General features: G+C 38.0%; 1 long non-coding RNA gene across 1 annotated transcript; it reads right to left on the bottom strand.

Annotated features, from left to right (window-relative positions):
• Positions 1 to 5,424: 5,424 nt before the first annotated feature.
• LOC135759088 (uncharacterized) lies at positions 5,425 to 6,096 on the bottom strand. The gene is made up of 2 exons (XR_010536646.1): positions 5,889 to 6,096; positions 5,425 to 5,568 (listed from the first exon to the last, which is right to left on the bottom strand). It is a non-coding gene; the product is annotated as an uncharacterized lncRNA (long non-coding RNA).
• Positions 6,097 to 12,918: the final 6,822 nt, after the last annotated feature.

Raw genomic sequence — 12,918 nt, 5'->3', positions numbered from 1 at the left:
GCTCTGTAGACACGCTGAGATCAATGGTACAAAGATCCACTAAGGATGTACCTCCAGCTCTCTTGGACTCCATTCCGCCTCCCACTAGGTCATCTAGATTGTCTCGGAGGAGATCGTATGCGTCGGCATTGGTAGACGGTAGAGCTAAAACACAGATAAATGAAACCAAACATTTGAACAAGTCTGAAAATAACATTCAGTTGTTGAATACTGTAGTACAGGTAGATGTGCCGGCCCGTGCCGTTGAACCCAGTGTGAATGGGCCGGACCCTCCTACGTTTACGGTGCCTAGGGAGGTGTCGGTGCAGGTCCATCGAGCCGCTTCGCCGCAGTCGTCCCCGAGGGGAGGTGCGGAGAGTGTGGAACCTGATGTTGGCAAGGTACAGGGCGACTCTGATATTAAAAACACAAACTTGATTCAGAATAGCAATGTATATAGAGAGGAATTAATCATATGCACTGACCCTGAGGTTTCTTCTCCTGATGCCAATTTACATTTGCAGGTTCCTCGGACAAAGACGGAGGGGACCCCCGAAACTGGCAACAACATGCTAGAGGGTGAGGGACAGATGATGAGGGGTAAAATACCAAAAGAGTTATCTCTTTTAAATGAACCCCAACCTGAGTCCCTCTCTAATACCTCAGCAATCGGCCTGCAAGGGGGTCCGATTCTGTCTGTCCGTCGGGAACCTACAAGGCATAGGAGAACCAACAGAAAAATCTTTGATTGGGAAATCTCCATTAAACAAAAGGTTGTTATAATTGGCGACTCCAATCTGGCCCGTATTCCTTTCTGCTCACATGTGGATGTACAGATAGATAGCTTTCCGGGAGCCACCTTCTACCATATCAATGGGGTTTTGGAGAAAATCCAACCGAAACCACTAACAGAAATAGTTATCTTGTCAGTAGGACTGAACAATTGTCTAGGTAAGCAGGAAACAACGACAACTTGCAAGCAGTTACAGCAACTATTGAGAACCAGCAAAGTCAAATTTCCAAATGCTCAAATTTATATTCCTATAATTAACTTTTCTGAAAATTTAGAAAATGCTACGCAAGGTTTACTTGGCAAATTGAACAGTTTTATTGGGAATAAATGTCAATTCTTACCTGATCTGAACAGATTGTTATTCCGCACAGAACCCCATGACCCTGTCCATTGGACCCGTGAAACTGCCACAAACATCCTTACATTTTGGTTAGACCAGTTAAACTTTTAGGTGGGAAGGAAGTGGGTTCCACCACTTCCCACTTGTCAAATATAACAAACCTTTCCTCCTATGTACTGACATCGACAGAAATGGAGGTCCTGGAAAAGGGGCTGACTTTTATCCCCACACCGAGTCAGGTAAGCCGCGGGGAGCTCCGAAGGGACATCCACTGTTATCACAGAAGATTGAAACTTTTGGATCACTTTCAATATGAATCATCTTATAAGTATGTCCCCTTTACTGACCCTTCTACTTGGGAACCAGATTTAACAACTGTCTCTGGGCCTATTCGGGAGATAATCCAAAAAGATTTAATTAGTTTTTCTGACTATAGACCTAGGGAATGTAGCACATCCAATGTTACAGAATCTCAAAGGAAAGCTTTAGATAAACTTAAAAGTAACAGTCAGATTATAATCAAACCAGCAGATAAAGGATCACAAATAGTTATTATGAATAGATCAAAATATCTATTGGAAGCAAATAGACAGCTAAACAATAAACAGCACTATACGCCATTACTTCGTTCTATTCAGTTAGAAACACAGGATACAATACGGAATATAGTTCAAAATCTTTATCAGAAAAAATATATTAATAAAAAACAAAAATCTTACCTTTTCGGTCCAGATCCTCCTAGGCCCAGACAGTTTTATTTACTTCCCAAGATCCATAAACCGCCAGAACAGTGGACGATTCCCTTCGAAGTTCCCTGCGGCCGCCCCATTGTCAGTGACTGTTCTTCAGAGTCCAGCCGTATAGCGGAATATATTGACTATTACATCAATCCACTGTCTCAAAAACACTCCAGTTATATTAAGGACACATATGATTTTGTCAATAAACTCAGAAACCTTAATGTCCCAATGTCTACCCTTCTCTTTTCTATAGATATTAATTCACTGTATACAAACATTAACACGGAATTGGGCTTACAAGCTGTTAGGAGAGCTCTTCAAACACACCCTGACCCCAGGAGACCTGATGGGGAAATTTTACAACTTTTGGAATTGAGTCTAACCACAAATGACTTTGAATTCAATGACAAATATTATTTGCAGATTCACGGTACGGCCATGGGCAAAAAATTTGCCCCGGCATACGCGAATATTTATATGAGCATGTGGGAAGAAACAGCGTTTCCTAAATGTGAGAAATTGCCCTACAGATACTTTAGATATCTGGATGACATTTTTGGCCTCTGGCAACATTCATTGGAAGACTTTTGGGGTTTTATAAGTGTCTTGAATACACACCATACAGCCATTACAGTTACGCATAATGTACAATTAGATAAATTGGAGTTTTTAGACACACAGGTTTTCTTTCAGCCCCCAGTTAGCGACTCTAAAACCTTAGCCACCAGAGTTTTCTTTAAGGAAACTGATAGGCATGCTCTCTTATATAAGTCTAGTTACCATCCCAAACACACTTATAGGGGTTTGATTAAATCCCAGCTCGTCAGGTTCCATAGGATCTGTACCTTTCCCGGGGATGTGGAGGCGGCTACGGACACCTTATTTAAGGCCCTGAGGCCCAGGGGTTATTCAAGGAGATTCCTTAGAAAAATTAAAGCAGAAGTTAGACAATCCTTTCAAAATGATCACATAGGAAGGGAAGTTGAAAATAGGATACCTCTGGTGGTAACATATTCCCGATCCCTGGGCCAATTGGGCCGTCAGCTAAGGTCCCACTTTCAGGAGGCACAGCAGACACAGACAGAGTTGACGAATTACAGAATTACAATGGCATACAGGAGAAATAAAAACCTTAAAGATATATTAGTTAGAGCAAAACTTACCTCTAAGAAATCCAAATTAGGTCTACAAAACTATGTCCATAAATTGAATTTTGTCTCAAATAATGTGACTGGGGTGGGTAGATTAACATCTAGAGAAATTGAACTTAAAACTGCCAACATCGTTTATGCCATTCAATGTACAGTGTGTAGAAAACTATATATAGGAGAAACTAAAAATACAATGGAATGTAGACTAAAACAACATCTATATTACATGAGAAAAGGTAACAAAACTACAGTCCTGTATGAACATTTTAAACAACATTCAATGGATTATTTGCGTATAACGGGGTTTGAACACGATGTCACATGGTCACAAAGTCAGAGACAAGCGGCTGAGAGAAAGTGGATAAAGGCTCTTAAAACCATTGATCCAAGTGGTCTTAACGAAAAGTTTTAGTTATAGTGAGTCAAGAGTGTGTTTTTATAGTATTTAAAATGCGGTTTGTAACTTACCTTTTAATTGTTTTTCGAATCTAATATCAAGCAGCCGCATCCAGGAGAGGGAGGGTATTTAATTTTTTTAAAAAAAGACACGCAGGAGCACCGTCGGGGAGATGGCGCCACCTGCGGGCAAATCTCTGCTAAAACATTATGAGAAGTTAGAGCGAGAGAGAGGAGGAAAATTTCAAAATAAAAGCATGTTAGAGCAAATTGCTTATTGTTTGGTAAATAATATATCATTTTTGATTTATCTAAATACAAAGTAGAATTATGAATTAAACAATTAATATACAACGGGATAAATGTAGATAGATGTAAGTATATTTATTTACACACATTTTAAGATATACAGCTTTGATAAGAAATAGAAGGGGACAACTGACACTCACACATGCAGCAGGAATCCTATCACGTGTGGATTTGATGTGGATTTGGTTAAGCACTTATTGTACAAAGCACTTATTTCCCAATTTTTCTCCCCTTCCCCTTCCCCTTTATTTTTCTTTTCATTTGCACTTATGATTTTTAAACCATTTTTTATTATCTTTTGCCCTGGGCTGTATTAGTGTCAATGTCTGTTGCCCCCTGCATACAAAAAAGCTTTTTTTAAATACATGCTTGTACAGTGGTCTTTATATCATTGTACGATAATAACCCCCTCCCCTGCCCCCTTCCCTAACCCCAATTTTAGTAACTATGGGACTTCAAATCATTTTCCATTCTTTTAACCCATTTCTTCATTATATCGCAATATCCCCCTTACCTGCCCCTTTCCCTAACCCCAAATTTAGTAACCCTGGGACTTCTAATCCCCTTTCTTTTCCATTCTTTTAAATCCATTCTTTATTATATTACAATATCCCCCTTATCTGCCCCTTTCCCTAACCCCAATCTTAGTAACCCTAGTGTTTCCAAAACCCAAGGTTTTTTTTCCTTTTTCTTTTTTTTCTTTTTTCTTAATTGTCTTTGTTCATTTTACAATTTTATTATCATAAACCCCAATCCCCCTTCCCACTTTTTATTTTTTTAAACCCAATTCTAAAATGTGTATTATTGGCATTTCTGTGGTTTTTTTTCTATTCTTTAAAATATTTCTCTGATTTGTTCCTCTGTTAAAAACATTTTTTTCATTTAAATAACATCCCCTCCTGGTTTTAGATTGTTTTTTTATTTATAACACACAATGAAATAACTTTATAACTTTGAACTGAACCACCTTTGAGAGTTTGATACATCATCTGTATGTTGTTAGGTATTTTAATTTTCCCAGAGTGATGTTTTTAAGTATACCTGTGCCAGGGCTGCCTGAAAAGGCCTTCATTCCCCTAACCTAACCTTTGCGAGCGCCAGGTTACTGAAACAGTTTTATAAGGGGAATGTAAATTATAATTATAATTAAAATTGAAATGTTGTTAGGTTTTTTTGGCCGGTGTTAATAATTGTTGTTATTATATAAAGGTATACGTACCTTGTTTAAACAAAAATATGATGTCTTATAACTTAATCATTTAATTCTACTTATTTATGTACCTTGCTCAGGTAAAAGCATTTTTTTATTTTATTTTATTTTACTTTTAAAGGATATGGTCAAGGGGAAGATACCATTAATATTCCCAAAAAGGGTAAAAAAAGAAACCCTGGAGGTCTATACCAATTTAGACCAATCAGATTGTGCCATGTTGTACCACTTCCTTCTTCTTTCTTTTTAAGTCTTTGTGAGCCATACAATCAGTAACCTCTGATGAAGCCGAAGTAGGCGAAACGTCAGGCTCTTTTTTGATTTCATTTGTTTTTTTCTATCCCTTTGTGAAATTTATTTTAGCTCTTTGTTAAATAAAGTTTAAGATTTTAATTTGTTTGAACTCAGACACAAATGTAATCCTATGCCAGAATGGATCTATACACAATCATCAACCTTCAAGTTGTGGAAGCCATAATAGCATCATGCATTGAGTGAACAGTGAGTATGTGTGGATCTCTTTTATAATCACTTTTGGAAATTTACAACAAAGGGTGTGCACACTGAAGATTCTCCAAAGAGAACTGGATTGGTTTCCCTTCACACAACCTCATCAGGACTCACTGTGCTGTCTCCAAAATGGTAGAACTCTATTGAAAGACACAAAAAGCAACCATTACTGTTTTTCATTTTGAGTGAAACATAACAGAAGGTATAAATTTGTTTGGATGAAAGTGTTGTAATGACCCAAACAGGCCCCTAGGTGGATCTCATCATCTATGGAAAAGTTAGTATTTTTCAAATTGCAATTGGTTAGTTCTTTGTTTAAATTGAAGACTTGAATATTGGGAGCTATTTTAACTTTTATAGAGGGATTTGATTTAATTTTAGGAGGGTACAATTGTGGTTTTTTTATAATAATTTTTTCAAATGTTTTTTACCTGTTCATGTTTTATCTTGTTATACTTACCTCTGGTTTTATGTTTTTGTCCCTTAGTTGAGAACTTTTAAATCATGTCTCTTCCCCTCTTCAATCGTTTTTCACCACTGGTGGACACAGTATTCCCAGGTGAGAAAAGGATAGCTCAGACCTCAAAAAACCAAAATAGAGTAGAAGGTCGAATTAGAGACGTTCCGATAGATTTAGTCTTGACCAAGAAATATTTTAAACTGCTTCAAGCCATACACCATTCTGAAATTCTTTCTAGATCAATGTCAGAAAAATCCTGTCCCCTCGGTATGCTCAAACAAGTCACCAAACTCACAGCATTCGTTAAACCTTCGTCTCCCAATGCCGAAACTTTGGAACGAGTTAAACAGAATACGGCTCAGTGGATGGATCAGAATATGACCATCCTTAGAGAACATTATGACGTAGTGATAGCTACGGGATTAGAAAACATAGACACTTTTGATACAGAAGCGTTTGACAAAGCAGTGCTGTGGAGCAAAATGAGATACAAACGTAAATTTACGGATAGCTCTGTAGACACGCTGAGATCAATGGTACAAAGATCCACTAAGGATGTACCTCCAGCTCTCTCGGACTCCATTCCGCCTCCCACTAGGTCATCTAGATTGTCTCGGAGGAGATCGTATGCGTCGGCATTGGTAGACGGTAGAGCTAAAACACAGATAAATGAAACCAAACATTTGAACAAGTCTGAAAATAACATTCAGTTGTTGAATACTGTAGTACAGGTAGATGTGCCGGCCCGTGCCGTTGAACCCAGTGTGAATGGGCCGGACCCTCCTACGTTTACGGTGCCTAGGGAGGTGTCGGTGCAGGTCCATCGAGCCGCTTCGCCGCAGTCGTCCCCGAGGGGAGGTGCGGAGAGTGTGGAACCTGATGTTGGCAAGGTACAGGGCGACTCTGATATTAAAAACACAAACTTGATTCAGAATAGCAATGTATATAGAGAGGAATTAATCATATGCACTGACCCTGAGGTTTCTTCTCCTGATGCCAATTTACATTTGCAGGTTCCTCGGACAAAGACGGAGGGGACCCCCGAAACTGGCAACAACATGCTAGAGGGTGAGGGACAGATGATGAGGGGTAAAATACCAAAAGAGTTATCTCTTTTAAATGAACCCCAACCTGAGTCCCTCTCTAATACCTCAGCAATCGGCCTGCAAGGGGGTCCGATTCTGTCTGTCCGTCGGGAACCTACAAGGCATAGGAGAACCAACAGAAAAATCTTTGATTGGGAAATCTCCATTAAACAAAAGGTTGTTATAATTGGCGACTCCAATCTGGCCCGTATTCCTTTCTGCTCACATGTGGATGTACAGATAGATAGCTTTCCGGGAGCCACCTTCTACCACATCAATGGGGTTTTGGAGAAAATCCAACCGAAACCACTAACAGAAATAGTTATCTTGTCAGTAGGACTGAACAATTGTCTAGGTAAGCAGGAAACAACGACAACTTGCAAGCAGTTACAGCAACTATTGAGAACCAGCAAAGTCAAATTTCCAAATGCTCAAATTTATATTCCTATAATTAACTTTTCTGAAAATTTAGAAAATGCTACGCAAGGTTTACTTGGCAAATTGAACAGTTTTATTGGGAATAAATGTCAATTCTTACCTGATCTGAACAGATTGTTATTCCGCACAGAACCCCATGACCCTGTCCATTGGACCCGTGAAACTGCCACAAACATCCTTACATTTTGGTTAGACCAGTTAAACTTTTAGGTGGGAAGGAAGTGGGTTCCACCACTTCCCACTTGTCAAATATAACAAACCTTTCCTCCTATGTACTGACATCGACAGAAATGGAGGTCCTGGAAAAGGGGCTGACTTTTATCCCCACACCGAGTCAGGTAAGCCGCGGGGAGCTCCGAAGGGACATCCACTGTTATCACAGAAGATTGAAACTTTTGGATCACTTTCAATATGAATCATCTTATAAGTATGTCCCCTTTACTGACCCTTCTACTTGGGAACCAGATTTAACAACTGTCTCTGGGCCTATTCGGGAGATAATCCAAAAAGATTTAATTAGTTTTTCTGACTATAGACCTAGGGAATGTAGCACATCCAATGTTACAGAATCTCAAAGGAAAGCTTTAGATAAACTTAAAAGTAACAGTCAGATTATAATCAAACCAGCAGATAAAGGATCACAAATAGTTATTATGAATAGATCAAAATATCTATTGGAAGCAAACAGACAGCTAAACAATAAACAGCACTATACGCCATTACTTCGTTCTATTCAGTTAGAAACACAGGATACAATACGGAATATAGTTCAAAATCTTTATCAGAAAAAATATATTAATAAAAAACAAAAATCTTACCTTTTCGGTCCAGATCCTCCTAGGCCCAGACAGTTTTATTTACTTCCCAAGATCCATAAACCGCCAGAACAGTGGACGATTCCCTTCGAAGTTCCCTGCGGCCGCCCCATTGTCAGTGACTGTTCTTCAGAGTCCAGCCGTATAGCGGAATATATTGACTATTACATCAATCCACTGTCTCAAAAACACTCCAGTTATATTAAGGACACATATGATTTTGTCAATAAACTCAGAAACCTTAATGTCCCAATGTCTACCCTTCTCTTTTCTATAGATATTAATTCACTGTATACAAACATTAACACGGAATTGGGCTTACAAGCTGTTAGGAGAGCTCTTCAAACACACCCTGACCCCAGGAGACCTGATGGGGAAATTTTACAACTTTTGGAATTGAGTCTAACCACAAATGACTTTGAATTCAATGACAAATATTATTTGCAGATTCACGGTACGGCCATGGGCAAAAAATTTGCCCCGGCATACGCGAATATTTATATGAGCATGTGGGAAGAAACAGCGTTTCCTAAATGTGAGAAATTGCCCTACAGATACTTTAGATATCTGGATGACATTTTTGGCCTCTGGCAACATTCATTGGAAGACTTTTGGGGTTTTATAAGTGTCTTGAATACACACCATACAGCCATTACAGTTACGCATAATGTACAATTAGATAAATTGGAGTTTTTAGACACACAGGTTTTCTTTCAGCCCCCAGTTAGCGACTCTAAAACCTTAGCCACCAGAGTTTTCTTTAAGGAAACTGATAGGCATGCTCTCTTATATAAGTCTAGTTACCATCCCAAACACACTTATAGGGGTTTGATTAAATCCCAGCTCGTCAGGTTCCATAGGATCTGTACCTTTCCCGGGGATGTGGAGGCGGCTACGGACACCTTATTTAAGGCCCTGAGGCCCAGGGGTTATTCAAGGAGATTCCTTAGAAAAATTAAAGCAGAAGTTAGACAATCCTTTCAAAATGATCACATAGGAAGGGAAGTTGAAAATAGGATACCTCTGGTGGTAACATATTCCCGATCCCTGGGCCAATTGGGCCGTCAGCTAAGGTCCCACTTTCAGGAGGCACAGCAGACACAGACAGAGTTGACGAATTACAGAATTACAATGGCATACAGGAGAAATAAAAACCTTAAAGATATATTAGTTAGAGCAAAACTTACCTCTAAGAAATCCAAACTAGGTTTACAAAACTATGTCCATAAATTGAATTTTGTCTCAAATAATGTGACTGGGGTGGGTAGATTAACATCTAGAGAAATTGAACTTAAAACTGCCAACATCGTTTATGCCATTCAATGTACAGTGTGTAGAAAACTATATATAGGAGAAACTAAAAATACAATGGAATGTAGACTAAAACAACATCTATATTACATGAGAAAAGGTAACAAAACTACAGTCCTGTATGAACATTTTAAACAACATTCAATGGATTATTTGCGTATAACGGGGCTTGAACACGATGTCACATGGTCACAAAGTCAGAGACAAGCGGCTGAGAGAAAGTGGATAAAGGCTCTTAAAACCATTGATCCAAGTGGTCTTAACGAAAAGTTTTAGTTATAGTGAGTCAAGAGTGTGTTTTTATAGTATTTAAAATGCGGTTTGTAACTTACCTTTTAATTGTTTTTCGAATCTAATATCAAGCAGCCGCATCCAGGAGAGGGAGGGTATTTAATTTTTTTAAAAAAGACACCGTCGGGGAGATGGCGCCACCTGCGGGCAAATCTCTGCTAAAACATTATGAGAAGTTAGAGCGAGAGAGAGGAGGAAAATTTCAAAATAAAAGCATGTTAGAGCAAATTGCTTATTGTTTGGTAAATAATATATCATTTTTGATTTATCTAAATACAAAGTAGAATTATGAATTAAACAATTAATATACAACGGGATAAATGTAGATAGATGTAAGTATATTTATTTACACACATTTTAGGATATACAGCTTTGATAAAGAAATAGAAGGGGACAACTGACACTCACACATGCAGCAGGAATCTTATCACGTGTGGATTTGATGTGGATTTGGTTAAGCACTTATTGTACAAAGCACTTATTTCCCAATTTTTCTCCCCTTCCCCTTTATTTTTCTTTTCATTTGCACTTATGATTTTTAAACCATTTTTTATTATCTTTTGCCCTGGGCTGTATTAGTGTCAATGTCTGTTGCCCCCTGCATACAAAAAAGCTTTTTTTAAATACATGCTTGTACAGTGGTCTTTATATCATTGTACGATAATAACCCCCTCCCCTGCCCCCTTCCCTAACCCCAATTTTAGTAACTATGGGACTTCAAATCATTTTCCATTCTTTTAACCCATTTCTTCATTATATCGTAATATCCCCCTTACCTGCCCCTTTCCCTAACCCCAAATTTAGTAACCCTGGGACTTCTAATCCCCTTTCTTTTCCATTCTTTTAAATCCATTCTTTATTATATTACAATATCCCCCTTATCTGCCCCTTTCCCTAACCCCAATCTTAGTAACCCTAGTGTTTCCAAAACCCAAGGTTTTTTTCTTTTTTCTTTTTTTTCTTTTTTCTTAATTGTCTTTGTTCATTTTACATTTTTATTATCATAAACCCCAATCCCCCTTCCCACTTTTTATTTTTTTAAACCCAATTCTAAAATGTGTATTATTGGCATTTCTGTGGGTTTTTTTCTATTCTTTAAAATATTTCTCTGATTTGTTCCTCTGTTAAAAACATTTTTTTCATTTAAATAACATCCCCTCCTGGTTTTAGATTGTTTTTTTATTTATTACACACAATGAAATAACTTTATAACTTTGAACTGAACCACCTTTGAGAGTTTGATACATCATCTGTATGTTGTTAGGTATTTTAATTTTCCCAGAGTGATGTTTTTAAGTATACCTGTGCCAGGGCTGCCTGAAAAGGCCTTCATTCCCCTAACCTAACCTAACCCTACCTAACCCTAACCCTAAAATGCAAAAATATGCTTCTTAAAATTTTATTTGACGTTGGAAAATAGAAAGAGAGAAGCCACGCCCTTCTCAGATATATAAAGACCCACACAGATGGACACTGAGACAGAGGAAAATTATTAGCTCCACCAAACACAGTGTGTTGAGCGTGTAAAATTATTAAAGAGGTTTTTCATCTAAAATTAAAATTCTAGACACACAATAAAAAAATATTTATGTGTGTTATTTAAACTCCACCATATAAGAAGTGTTGAGAACTCATTCAGAGCAGTCTCCACTGGGATCAAAATTAGTAAGAACGTTGCTCAACACGAAGAATGACATGGAGCACTCGTCTTAGAACTGGTTTCCACTGAAAAAGAGACATTAAAGACCCACCTAAAAATCTCCTATCGGCCCAAAATAGGGAAAGTAAGTATAGGATGGATTTTTAAGGGAGATCTCACGTCTAAAATAGGATGGAGGCACACTTTGGGACGGTGTGTTATGGTCTTATGTCAGGAACACAGTGTAGAAAACCGTTCTGGTATTAGTCTCTGTCATTGGACGATGTTGAATGTCCTTCTGAAAATTTTGGAATAGTGTTGGGCCCAATTTGAGTCAGTCTCCACAAGAAGAACGGTGTTGAGTCCTCTTTAATAATTCCAAAAATCAAGCCTCGCCTGAAGAAGACACGAAAAGCTGTCGAAACGTCGCGTGATACAGGCTTACAGACCAAGTCTTCTCTCGAACACCAGCATAACATCATCTGGAAACCTTTATTGTGGATGGTGATTGAAGTAGATCCATTTAGATCCTCTCACCTGAACACAAACCCTAACCCCAACGTCACAAAACCTGCAAAAAGCAGCCCTAAGCTCACTAACCACCAAGGTGGATTTATTTTCCAAAAAGTAGGATATTGTGAGTGCTTGTGCATACTATTTTGGGCTGTTGGTGTGATAATGGGAACTTACCTGAGGCGGCCAGTTGAACGATGGCCAGTGCTTCCAAGTTGGACCTTGGGTCTGGCTTTGGCCTAACTCTAATCTAACCTAACCCTAACCCTAACCCTAATAGCAATAAATCAATTGAATAAAAATAAAAGTCCTGGAATAGATGGTTTGGGAACAGAATTTTATGTGTGTTTTAAAGGAGTTTTAACAAAGATTTTAAATGAGGTTTTTAAAGAGATTTTTGAAAAAGGAGAAATAAATGAAAGAACAAGGATGGGTTTAATGAAGCTGATTTATAAAAAGAAAGGAGAAAAAGTAGATTTAAAAAACTATAGACCAATCACGATGCTGAATACGGATTTGAAGATTTTAGCGAAAGTTTTAGCCAACAGGTTAAAGGAAATAATGCCAAGTATAATTACAACGAATCAAGCATATGGAGTTAAAGGGAGAGATATTGCTGATATAACGATGAGTATAAGAGACACTATATGGTACATGAAAGAAAAAAATTAAGAGGGATATATAATCAGTTTGGACTTTGAAAAAGCTTTTGATAGAGTGGAGCATGGGTATTTATTTGGAATTTTAAAGAGTTTTGGTTTTGGAGAAAATTTTATTAAATGGATTAAGATTTTATATAAGGGTGCATTAACAAAAATAAAATGTAATGGTTTTTTAACAGACTGTTTTAAAATTACAAGATCAATTAGACAGGGTTGTCCGCTCTCAGCATTATTATACTCGCTGGTATCAGAACCTTTAGGACTAGCCATAAGACA

Source organism: Paramisgurnus dabryanus, chromosome 9 (assembly GCF_030506205.2).
Source record: "Paramisgurnus dabryanus chromosome 9, PD_genome_1.1, whole genome shotgun sequence".
Taxonomy (NCBI): Eukaryota; Metazoa; Chordata; class Actinopteri; order Cypriniformes; family Cobitidae; genus Paramisgurnus; species Paramisgurnus dabryanus.
The sequence above is the reverse complement of the archived record's forward strand: the minus strand, read 5'-3'. Positions and strand labels throughout refer to the sequence as shown.